Below are 12,638 nucleotides of genomic sequence, written 5' to 3'. Positions count from 1 at the left end.
ATCCCTGACAAAACTTGGTATAGCCTACTTATTCTCACTAATTATCTAATAATTTTGACAAGTGTGTTGCTTCTCAGACTTTTAGCTAAGATGGACATGCAGTATCTGTCCTTATCAGCTAAACATATGATACGATCCCTACATGGGGCCCAGAATATCTAACTGATTCTTGGGAACTGGAGGGTTTTCGGGGCTTGCTTCATCCACGTGTTGGCCCGGTATTGCGGTGCCTCCGGAATCGGTAAAGCCCTTTTGAGGAGAATTAGAGTGCCTAGCACTTTTATTACATGCATAATAAGGTGTTTTAGCGTGGGTGCCTGTAGTACGGTGTAAATACCCTGTTTACATTACTTCTATGCTGAGTTCTGAGTACGAACAGTCCCCCTCCAAAAAAGAATCCTGCGAATATGCTTGCAATGTGTTATCAATACTTCATGCAATCTACCTCTTATTTTTACAAAATGTGAACTCAGTTTAAATTTTGACTCTGTTGGGAATTACTAAAATTCTTGAATAAATTGCCTTTTATTCTTGTCACTGTTTTTTTTTTTTTTTTTTTTTTTGCCATGAGAAAAGATCGATTTATAATTTGCAGGTCGAATTCGTTTCTTTTTACGTTAAAACACTGTCAGTAAAAAAGAATAAAATATATTTTATATGTTTCTATAATAGAAACATATAAAATATGTTGTGACGGACACTGAGAAATACTATGATTTGTTTTTAGCAGTAACGCAAAACTTTAGCATACTGCAAAGCAATCACGATTCTTTATTTTTTCTTTTCTTCCTTACCATGTTTTAAGTTCCTATTGATTTTCGTTCATGAACGCTATTGTATTAGTATATATAGGATAAACCGTAAAATTCCGTGTCCTTTTGTATTATAATCAATCAAATGAAAAGAAATAGATAGAAATATTTATCAGTGGTCGCGATGGATATTGCTAAAATAGTTCTGGTTCCAAGTCAGATAAATCTGTCAAATCCACCAGTACAACTCGAATACAGATATGCAATTGATGACAGGCACAAATCGAGCATTCTAATTTTGGGAACAGTACAAAGTTAGCTCATTTGAAGCAGAAACCCCCAGGGCTTGAAGTCCCTTCTTTATCTAATATTTTGCCCCTTCAAAGATGACATATCGAAAAACGAGCAATGAGCTGTTGTTGTTTATGTTAGCGCCAGGTCATTCAAAGGGGGAAACATATGGGCTCAGTTCTTCTATTAGAAGAATAAAAATATACGATAGTCAAATTTTGCCTTATTTGGAAAATATAAGATGCTTTTCTAAAAATAGTATTTTTTGACATTTGGCACCTTCCCCAGGAAAAATTTTGACGGCTGACCCCTACAGAAATTTGGCAGGTACCCTTAAGTGAGGAAAAAGGTACGGAGAGAATTCACATTAGGACGATATGTAAGATTTGACCGAATGTAAGAAAGTGATGTTATATCTGTGCATAGGTTTCGGTTGAACTCTGTTGACAGCCGCCCTGATAAAATTGCTCCTGTTTTAGTGAAGTTTAAAGACCGCCACACAGCTGTGAAAGTTTTTGCTTGCAAAAAAAACCTTGTGAACACGAAGATTTTTGTGGCTGAGAACTTAACAAAGAAAAAAAAGAGAATTGTTGCATGCTGCAAGGGAAAAATACGGCAATAAGTTCGTGTGGTCAAACCAAGGTCGGATCTACGTCCGTCCGGAGAATGCAACTTCTGCTCGTAGACTTTGGTCTCTAAATGACATATTCGATCGTGATTGAGTGTTTTTTTTTTTTTTTTTTTTTTTTTTTTTTTTTTTTTGTATTTAAATTTTGAGTCTTTATATATGTTTTTTTTGTATTTAAATTTTGAGTCTTTATATGTGTTTATCTATTCTTATTATTATTCAATTATTCATATTCAATTTATTAGTATTTATATGTTTTTTTTTTTTGTGTTTAAATTTTGAGTCTTTATATGTGTTTATCTATTATTATTATTATTAAGTTATTCATATTTACTTTATTTATAATTTATTTATGGGTTTTATAACTAATGAACAAAAAAATATCGTGGCTTTTTATTTTAATTTATTATTATGGTTAGTTTACTCCCAATACCTCGGTTAGAGTTGCTTGAAAAAAATTAGCTCTTAGTTGATGATGTTTTATCACATCAGATAGGACTCCATTTTCGTGATCGAGTTGATGAATGCCCCAAGCCGCTCCGTCCTAGCCACTACGTTCGTTTTGAAGAGTTTGGCAAATTAAAAAAGAGTTGTATAGTTTGTGTGTTGCTCAATAGAATTGCCACATAACGTCGGCTTTTGAAGAAATTGTTCAGTTTTTCAGTAATGTTGATAGTGTGATTGATGTTTTGGGAATTTGTGAATCATTCTTGAGTTTGTATAGTCTTCTCTCTTCCTACGCTTTTCCAGGTTACCAACTGATATCGAAGTCGCGGCATTCAATGGGGCGCGGGGGACTTGCATTTTTGGTGAGAGAGGGATTGAATTTTGTGGAAAGGGAGGACCTTTATTTATGGAATGAAGGTAAGATTGAAATTTTTTCTATTGAAATTGAAATAAATAATGGTAAAAAGTTAATTGTTTGCCTGGTTTATAGACCCCCTGGTGCTCATCCGGAGGAATTTTTTCAGGAGTTTGATATGTCTTAAAGCAGGGCCCAGTCTAATCGATCAGAGTGTGTTATTCTGGGTGATTTTAATTTTTATTTATTGAATTTAAATAGTTTTAATTTAGAATTTTTAAATCTTGCATTATCTCATGATTTTTACCCAGTGAATCTGATTCCTTCCCGTATCACTGCTCAGTCGGCAACATTAATTGATAACATATTTGTTTCTTCAAATCTATTGAGGCAAGCATTCTGTCATGTTCTCCTTCAACCTGCTTCTGACCACCTCCCGATTGTTTGTATGATAAATAGTATCAAAACTTCGACTAAACACCCAAGTAAGAGAGTTTATAGAGATATAAGAAATAATAACTTGAGAAAGCTGAAAGAGCAAGTTAGTACTATAGCATGGGATGAATTTAGCGAAGAGCAGAATGCAACTACAGCATTTGACAGGTTTATGAATATTCTCTTATCGATATATGAGGCGTCTTGTCCTCTGAGGAAAATGAGGAAAAAGAAAAATGAGCCAAGAAAGCCATGGGTGACCACAGAATTGCTTGAAATGATGGAAATACGAAACCAGCTTTTTGAAAAACATTTACAGAGCCCGGAAAATGCGAGTTTATTTGAAGAATTTAAGCGAGCCAAAAACAAAGTTAACCATAAGCGTCGCAGTGAGAAAAAAGCATATTATGCTTCTGCTTTTGATGGTAAAAGTGGTGATGCAAAAGGAACCTGGCGACTAATAAATGAGGTTTTAAAAGGGAAGACTAATGATAATGATGGAGTAAAGAATCTGATGGTTAATGGAAGTGAAATCACTGATAAACAGGAAATGGCTGATGAATTCGGAAAATATTTCACGAACATAGGCGCGAGTATTAAGGAAGACGTAGCTAAAAAGTCTAGAAGACATCTGTTAAAGTCCTTTATTGATAATCGAGGCGAAGGGCACAGTTTTTCGTTCGAGAAGTGCACAGCAAAGGAGATCGAGAGCACAGTGAAAGGACTGAAGTCCAATTCTGCCGGAATAGATGGACTTAATCTTAGGGCTGTAAATGCTATCCTAGTTTATATATTACCTTGTCTAACTGACTTAATAAATCTATCACTCCAGACCGGCGAATTCCCTAGTGGTCTTAAACTAGCAAAGGTAATACCATTGTATAAAGGGGGAAGAAACAAGAACTATCGAATTGGCGACCGATATCGTTATTGCCTATTTTTTCTAAAATCTATGAAAAGATAATTCACAGGAGACTTTATGAATATTTGGATAAACTAGGAATATTGTGTGACAGCCAATTTGGATTCCGCAGTAAACATTTTACTAGCCATGCTGTTCATCATCTTCTGGATGTAATCAATGGAACTCAAGATAAAGGTCTTATTCCTTTAACGATCTTTGTTGACTTCAAAAAAGCCTTCGACACTGTGGATTTTGAGTTGCTGCTGTGTCGCCTATCTAGTCTGGGGATAAAAGATGTTCGCTTGGATTGGTTTAAATCATACTTTTATGGAAGGTCAACTAAAGTAATGATAGATGACATCGTTAGCGGAGTCTATCTTGTAAAATGTGGAGTTCCTCAGGGCTCAGTCCTTGGTCCATTACTCTTTCTCGTATACATAGATACTCTGAGGTTCTACATGCCTGAAGCAACTGTTACAGCATTTGCAGATGATACTGCTTTGACGATTTCTATACAGTCACTGGAAGAACTAGTGGATAAAGCAAACCGAACGCTGGAAAACCTTTTGGTGTTTACCTCCTTGATTTACCTTGCTGTTAATACTTCTAAGACAAATTATATGATTTTTAGTAGGGTAGGAAAAATTGTAAATAGTGCTTCCGTAGTATTTGATAATTTGTCGCTTTCACAGGTTTTTGAAAATAAATATTTAGGATTTTATGTTGATAATAATTTGAGTTGGAAGAAACACATAAATATGATTTCTTCTAAACTTACATGAGGTCTTGGAGTGATGCGGCGTTTGAAACATGTGTTACCTTTAACTGTTTTAAGAAATATATATCATACTGTTCTTCATCCTTTTATTGTTTATGGTTGCTGTATTTATGCATCTAATTTAACTTCAAATATTAAAAGACTGCAGATTCTTCAGAATAAGGCACTACGAGTACTGGGTGAGTTTGTTCAGTATGAGCATATGCGTGAATGTTTTATCAGTTTTAGAATTTAAATGTTCATCAGATCAGGGACCATCAGGCGGGAGTGTTTACTTACCAAGTGCTTAATAGATTATCTGCAGAATATTTTAGGGATATTTTAAAGTTTAATTCTGATTATCATCAGCATAGGACTGGAGGTCATGAAGACTCTGTTTCTAAAGCAAGGAATACAAGTTAATCTGGCTTTGTAATTAGAAACTATTCAGTTAATTTGGGGAGTGGTGCTCCAGAAGGTATTAGAGAGTAGTAAGATCAGTTCCAGTTTATACTTGGATTTAAAAAGTTCTTGTTGGATGTAAATTAAATTTTTTTTTTTTTTTTATTTTTTTTTTTTTTAATTTTAAATTTTAATTAAGTTTTAAATGAAAATTTTAAAAAAAATTTTAAATTGAGTTAATTTGTATTGAATGGTATGAAAAGAGTAGAAAGAGGGAATGAGTTTTGGTTTATGATAAAAGATTGTGTGACGCTGCTCAAGTCACAATAGTGGCTTAATAAAACGTCATACGTTCTTACCATTTCTACGTTTGTTGATAATGTTATTCAAAAAATGTGTTGTAAGTGCCAGTTAAGTATGATGTATTATTAGTTGAAAATAAAAGTCAAGTCAAGTCAAGTCAAGTCAAATGATACACTTGCAAATTGTGTATTTGTGGTGGGTTACTTGAAACGTGTCCTAGCAACAACTACTTGGGATTGTTCCAAGTATAAATTGCACAGTAGTGGTTTTAATTGTACGGGCAAGAAGGGTGCATGCCCCCCCCCAGATTTTTCGCCTCCTAGGATTAGGAAAATAACTTTTTGGGGGTATTTTCATTGACAAAATTGAAAAAAATTACAAACATGCCCCCTCCAAGATTCTGGAAGACATCCCCCCAAAATTTTTGTGAATTGACGTTGACAAAAAGTCATAGTTTAGTGTTAACAATAGATAAGTGGGATACTTCTCCCTTCCCATTATTTTAATCACTTAAATCTATTAAATTTATTACTTAAATCTATCTCTCCGAAAGTACCTGCAATTTTAAACCAAAAACTAACCACAAAGATCAAAATGAAACGAAAAGCAATTCCGGAAAATGCTCCTTCATAGTTTTCCTTTTTTAAACCACAAGCCTGATAACTATGGGGGCAAAAATTACAGGCAAAAGTTATGCAGTTGATGTTATGATTGGAGTCATTCAAAGGGCAATGTTATTTCGGATTCCAAAGAAACCCAAAGGAGGTAGGCCTACTATCTTACCATTTTTAAGCTTATGACGCTTGTTTTTTTGTCAATTGAAATTGACCACAAATAAATTTAGATACTCTTTTCCGTGTTTTCAGATACGCAAGATATTATCCATGACCCTATTCCATCCCGCTCCCCAAAAAATAATAGCACTAAACAGAAGCTCTGAATAGCGGACTTTTTTACTCTTTTCGGGGGAGTTTCATACAGCCTACATTACTAAAATTATTCAAATTCTCATCTACTAATAGATTTAAAGAACAAATTCAAAATTGATATTCTTTGTTTATTAAGAATCAGCATGAATAATTTTATTGTGTTGTTGCATATCAAACAGTTCGTGGTAACAAACTGTAAGGAGCGATGCTGCTCAATAGTAACCGAAGCTCTAAGAAACAGTCTTGATAACAATAGATACATCAAAGAATCGAATTTTGATGCTTATTCAAAATGTATAAAATTCATCAAGTTTCATCAAGGAGGGGGCTGCCTCCTCCTTAAACCTCGCTCTTTACGCTAAAGTTTGAATTTTTGTTCCAATTATATAAGAATAAATATTAGAATAATAAGCTTTTTTAAAAGTTCTAAAAAAACAACTTTAGCGTAAACACATCCAATCAAAATTTTGAGATAGCCATTTTATTAAACGTAGTTTTAAGTTCTAGAAATTAGGTTTTATGAGGATGACAACTCCCTCACAGCCCTCAGGGCAAGGGTTGTAAGTTATGCAATGGGGGCATATAAGGTTTTGTACAGACAGCGCTGTCGTAGAAACTTCAGAAAGGGCTCATTCGATTGGAAATTTAAATCGCTAGTTCCTTTTTTAATAGTCGAAAGTTATTCTAAGGCAACTGAAACATTTCCCCCAAATACATCCAATCAAAATTTTGATATAGCCATTTTGTTCAACGTAGTTGAAAGTTCTGGAAACTATATGGATAGTCCCCCCACAGTCTTCAGGGGCAAGGGTTATAAGTTATGCCCTTGGGGCACATATGGTTCTTATGGAAGAAATGCTTGTATAAATTTCAGAGAGGGCTCATTTGATTGGAAATTGAAAGTTCTAGTTCATTTTTTAAGAGTCAAAACAGATTGGAGGGCACCTAGCCCCCCCCCTTCATGCCCTTTTTTCCTCAAACCCATCCGATAAGAACTTTTAGATAGCTTTTTTTTGAATGGTTCAAAGACCATATAACGAAAACTCAGGGGTCAACACAGCCCCCCAGGGCCCGAGGGTAGTTGTTGTAAGTTATGCCCTGGGGGAATATAGGGTTTTTATTGAATCGATTCTCGTAAAAAACTCAGAGACGGCTCATTTGATTGGAAATTGAAAGTTCTAGTTCATTTTCTTAGAGACAAAAGCCCCCCCCCCCACGCCCCTTTTCCCTCAAATGTATCCAATAAAAATTTGAGATAGCCATTAAGTTAAAAATTGCTCAATAGTCAGATAACAAAAACTCAGTTGTCGTCACATCCCCCCAGTGCCCGGGGCAGGCGTTGTAAGTTATGCCCTGAGGCATATATTGTTCGTATGAAAGGGATGCTCACATAAACTTCAGAGAGGGCTCATTTGATTGGATTTTGAAAGTTCGAGCTCACTTTTCATCAGTATTGATTCAGAGTTCAGAGAGTTAAGAGCAATTCAATCGGATAAAATAAAGGATTAAATCTGGACAGCTTGCGTAACCAATTTTTTTACCTGTGTGTGGCTTTGTGCCAAAATTGTGAATATCTTTTTCGAAAACAAGAAAAATAACTTATTGCTTTGTTACAATACTAGATCAATTAAGGACTACATTTGTACATTGACAAGATCCAAAGTGTGAAAATGGCAAACCAAACATTAGAGGCCGAGAAAATGCAAAATGCCCAGTTTTTGCGAGAAATAAATATCAAATTGGATTTATTACCAGCGCTTTCGGAGAAAGTTAATGCAATTCCTGGACTTTCGGATAGCATTGCTGCCTTACAAGTACGGATGAATAACATTAGTACACAGCTATCTAGAAATGTTGAGACAAATGAAGAAATTAAAAAAGAGCTGGAAAATGTGAAATCAGACCTAGTAATCATATCTGAACGAGCCAACCAGCTCGAATCAGAGCAGAAAAGAACAAATTTGATTATTTATAATTATACTCCGCAACACCATGGTGGGTATACTGTGAAGCAAGAAATAATGGATTTATTAAACCGTGCTATGCCTTCTCTCAAAATAAGTCGATATGATAAACGTGACATTTTTAGATTGAAATCAGGGCCAGTAGTAGTGAAGCTAAACTCGGTCGAAATCAGAGACTATATCTTAAGAAATAGTTCCTTATTGAGAAAGGGAGGTCTATCGGTGGCCCCAGATTACATAGCTAAACAAAGAGAAGCCCGTAAACACTTAAAGGAAATTATGAATCTTGCACATAACGACGGCCGTAATGCAATGCTACGAGGTGACAAGCTATTTATCCAAGGCCGACTATTCAGGTACGATGGAAAGGCTGTGATTGAGGTTAAATTTAACTTGGCGCCAGTTAAAAATATTGGTCCACCCCTAGTGCTAGACTCCCAAATTACCCTGCTGTTATCCCGATGGGGCTAGATAGTGATGCCAGTAATAGCGATGCCGAGACAGTGATACCATCAACAGCCTATTCTCAGGCAGTATCGGCAACTAAACGACCTGCTAGTGCTGTTATAAGCCCTAATGACCTACATCGACCAGGCACTCGTAACGTGGCACCCAGAGGAAACCATTCTCCAAGAAAAGGACTTAACAGAACACCTCGCAGTGGTTTTTCCCGTAATTTTGTTGATAATAGTCAGCGAGTGCTAACAGATATTAATAGTCGCAGTCGTGGGTATTACCATTTTGCCTTTTCTTTGACAGAGGCCAGGAACGAGGATCTCCAAGAAATGGCTAGTGATATTATTGCAATGACAGAAAGCAGAGACGCATAGGAAATAAAGAGCCATATACTGAATTTAGTGTCATGGAACATACAAGGACTACGTGATAAGCTACCTTATTTATATGACGAATTACTTTCGTTTGATGTGATTCCGTTTATTGAAACATGGAACGATCATTCTCCTATATCACCTCTCCCAGGGTATTTGGTTGGACAGGTTGTGCGTAAACCAGCAAAAAATAATAGACATTATGGTGGTATTTTGGTTCTGATTAAATCATCAGCTATTGATGGTTATGAAAGAGTTAATAGTAGATCTGAAAATTTACTTTGACTGCGTATTTGTTTTAAATGTGGGAAGAGATTAATTTTGGGCGTTGTGTATATCCCTCCACAAAATAGCTCTTATAATCGAGAAAATACTTGGGAAATTTTAGATGATGAATTGTCGCTAATACAAGAAAGTTATAGTGATTTTGAGTGCGTTTTGATGGGGGATTTCAATGCTTATACCGGCGTTGAGGTTGAGGTTCCAGATGTATTAATCCCAGATTTAGGGGATTTGGTCCCAATTTGTTGTAGACTACCGCGAAGTAATAAGGATGAAAAAAGAAAAATAAATGTTTGGGGAAGAAAGCTCCTGGCGCTTTGCGGGGAACATGGTCTGATCATTGCAAATGGAAGGTTTGGAAATGATAAGGGTTTGGGCGAGTTCACTTGCCTTTCGGGCCCAACTCCAAGTGTTGTAGATTATGTGCTGATTAATACGAAATTAGTACCTGAATCGATTGGTATTGATGTACTAGATTTAGTTGGATCCGATCATAGAGCTATTAAGCTTGAGCTGAAGACTGGGAAGCTGCAGGATGTCGTTCCTCGAGTTAGAAATTTATCTAATGGGGAGCTTAGATTAGAGGGCTTAGGAAAAAGAATTAGATATGATTTAAATGATAATGATTTTGAAACATTTAAAAGGGAGCTTATGAAGTTGCATGTAACAAATAAGTTGAAAGCGTTAGAAGAAGATGGAAAAGATATACATGGTATAATTATGGAGTTAAATGAAATAATTTGCAGTTGTGCAGTATCGTGTAATCTGAATAAAAATGAAAATAAAAACGAGCGATATTTTGATTTGGAGTGTAAGTTAATTAAAGAAAAGGTCATATACTTATTGAATATTTTAAAAGATTGTTATAAACCTTAATATCAAAGTTTGATATTATCAGAATATAATGATAGATGAATATATTACACAAGTTTAATTACAATTAAAAAAAAATAGTGAGATTAATAAGACAATGTCTATGGTAAACTATTTTAGAAATAATTATTTAAATAATTTTAGGGGTTATATAATTAATTATATTGGAAATGAAAAATGAAAGACACAGGTGGCTCCAGACGCCAACTCATGGCCTGATTACCTAGAAAGCATGGAAGGTGATTGCGCAGAATTACAAGAGGTAACACATACCACAGAGATGATTGTTTATCCCATGAAGGAACATGATTATGATTTAGTAGGGGAAGTGAGTAATGATGAGGTCAAGTTTGTATTCAAGAATTTAAAAGGAGGTTCGGCTGCGGGGGTCGATGGTGTACCAATAATGTTATTTAAGAATTTTCTTTAAATTTTTATGTCGATAATTGTTTTTCTTTGTAATAAGGTGCTAACTTCAGGACAATGGCCAAATGAGTGGAAGAGATCATTGCTTATGCCGCTTTTTAAGAGAGGTAACCCTAAGTTGCACATAAATTATCGTTTAATAGCGCTAGTCCCTGCTTTAAGTAAGATAATGGAGAAAATACTAGATACAAGGCTTTCTAAATGGTTATATAAAAATAATGTAATACATGAAGAACAAGGAGGTTTCAGAACAGGGTACGGGACGGTAGATACAATATTTATTTTAAGGGCATTAATTGATAAATACGGAAAGGGAAAAACTTGTCTTTATGTGGGATTTCTGGACCTCCACAAGGCGTTCGACAGTGTCGACAGAGAGCTATTAAAGGATGCCCTGGTTAGAATTGGCCTCCTCATTTGTTTGTGAGGTTGATAGTGAGTATGTATATTTGTGTGAGTGGAATCGTGCTAGTTGGTAGCAGGTTTTCTAGGTTTTTTAATATTAAGCTGGGTGTAAAACAAGGCAGCACTCTTTCTCCTAAATTGTTTAATATTTTTGTAAATGATTTTGTTGATTATCTAGAGAATAGATGGGCTCCGAATGTTAGTCTAGGGACCCATAAAATATCACTACTATTATTTGCAGATGATATTGCCTTGGTGGCTAGCACACCGCAAGATCTGCAGACGCTTTTGAGTCTTATAGATGATTATTTGCAGATGAAAAAACTAAGGCTGAATGTTGAAAAGAGTGAAGTTGTTATTTTTAAAAAAAGGAAAACCAGTGGCGAAGATAATTATAAATTTAAATTTAATAATGAGGAACTTAAAGCAAGTAAAGAATAAAATATTTAGGATTTGTTTTATCGGAAAATGGAAGTTTAAAGAGTCATGTTGATGAATTAATTAATAGAGGTAAAGTGGCCATGTCTGCAATTTTTAGAAATCCGACAATAATGGGAATTAAAAACCTAAAAATGCATAAAAGAATATTTAATACAAAAATTTTACCAGTATTAGAGTATGGAGTGGAGATTTGGGGCGGAGAAGCGGCACAGAAGTTGGAGTCCCTCCAGCTCCGGTATTATAAAAGACTATTTGGATTACATCAGACAACTCATTCACAGGTTCTGAAAGGTGATATGGGCCTGTTTTCGTTAAAACTACGTAGGTCTATTTTGATGCTTAGATTTTGGTTGAAGATCATTAGGTGCAATGAAGACAGACTAGTAGGTGCTGCTTATTATCAGATGTTGAGCTATGATTCGAAAAAGTCGTGGCCATCCCAAATTAGGTCATTACTAGAAAGTGTGGGAATGGCTTACTTTTGGAATGACGGCCTTGGTTCCCCTGATCTACCAACAAATTTAGTAAGCCAGGTACGATTTATCTTAGAGGGTCAAGAAATTCAGTATTGGCAAGGGCTGGTTTTAAGTTCTGCTACATTGAATCATTATAATCAGGTTAAACCTAGTTTTGGAGAGGAAATTTATTTTAAATTCAATTTACCGGCTATGATTTTATTTCGATGGATTCAGCTTAGGGCGAATTGCCTTCCAATCCAGAGTAGACAAATGGTGTTCGACAGGGGGATAGTACATCCTGATGGTCGGTATGTGTGTCCTCTTTGTAGGGATGAGGACGAAGATTTGGACCATTTTCTCCTAAAGTGCCCGGTGCTCTCTGATTTAAGGGAAAATTACTTACATGGGATTGTTTTGCTGCTTCCAAATATCTTACAAAGTAGTAATCCAACCACAATATTTCGTATTGGTGCGTACATAGAGAGGGATTAAAAAGAAGGAAATGTTTTTACAATTAATTATTATTAATTATATGGAATTAAAGTTATTTTTTTTTTTTTTGTATTTTACCAGAAGGTATTTTTCGCTATGTATTCATGTTAATGTGTGTTTGTAATTTGCTCTGTTGTAATTTTTCTATTTTCATATTTTTTGTGTGTATATACCTCTTGGGCTTTTTGAAATACACGATCTATCTATCTATCTATCTATCTTTTTAATAGTCAAAAGAGATCCGAGGGCAGCTAGCCCCCCCCC

At 35.3% G+C, this 12,638-nt stretch overlaps 1 non-coding gene and 1 pseudogene across 1 annotated transcript; both read left to right on the top strand.

Annotated features, from left to right (window-relative positions):
• The first annotated feature begins 65 nt into the window (after positions 1–65).
• On the top strand, positions 66–252 carry LOC148938859 (U2 spliceosomal RNA). The gene has a single exon (XR_016143607.1). It is a non-coding gene; the product is annotated as a U2 spliceosomal RNA (small nuclear RNA).
• Positions 253–7,756: 7,504 nt separating this feature from the next.
• Positions 7,757–8,997, top strand: LOC148938858 (uncharacterized; annotated as a pseudogene).
• The last annotated feature ends 3,641 nt before the right edge of the window (positions 8,998–12,638 follow it).

This window comes from Artemia sp. Qi Xiang Cuo, unplaced genomic scaffold, assembly GCF_049724085.1.
Source record: "Artemia sp. Qi Xiang Cuo unplaced genomic scaffold, ASM4972408v1 HiC_scaffold_227, whole genome shotgun sequence".
NCBI classification, from domain to species: domain Eukaryota; kingdom Metazoa; phylum Arthropoda; class Branchiopoda; order Anostraca; family Artemiidae; genus Artemia; species Artemia sp. Qi Xiang Cuo.
The sequence above is the reverse complement of the archived record's forward strand: the minus strand, read 5'-3'. Positions and strand labels throughout refer to the sequence as shown.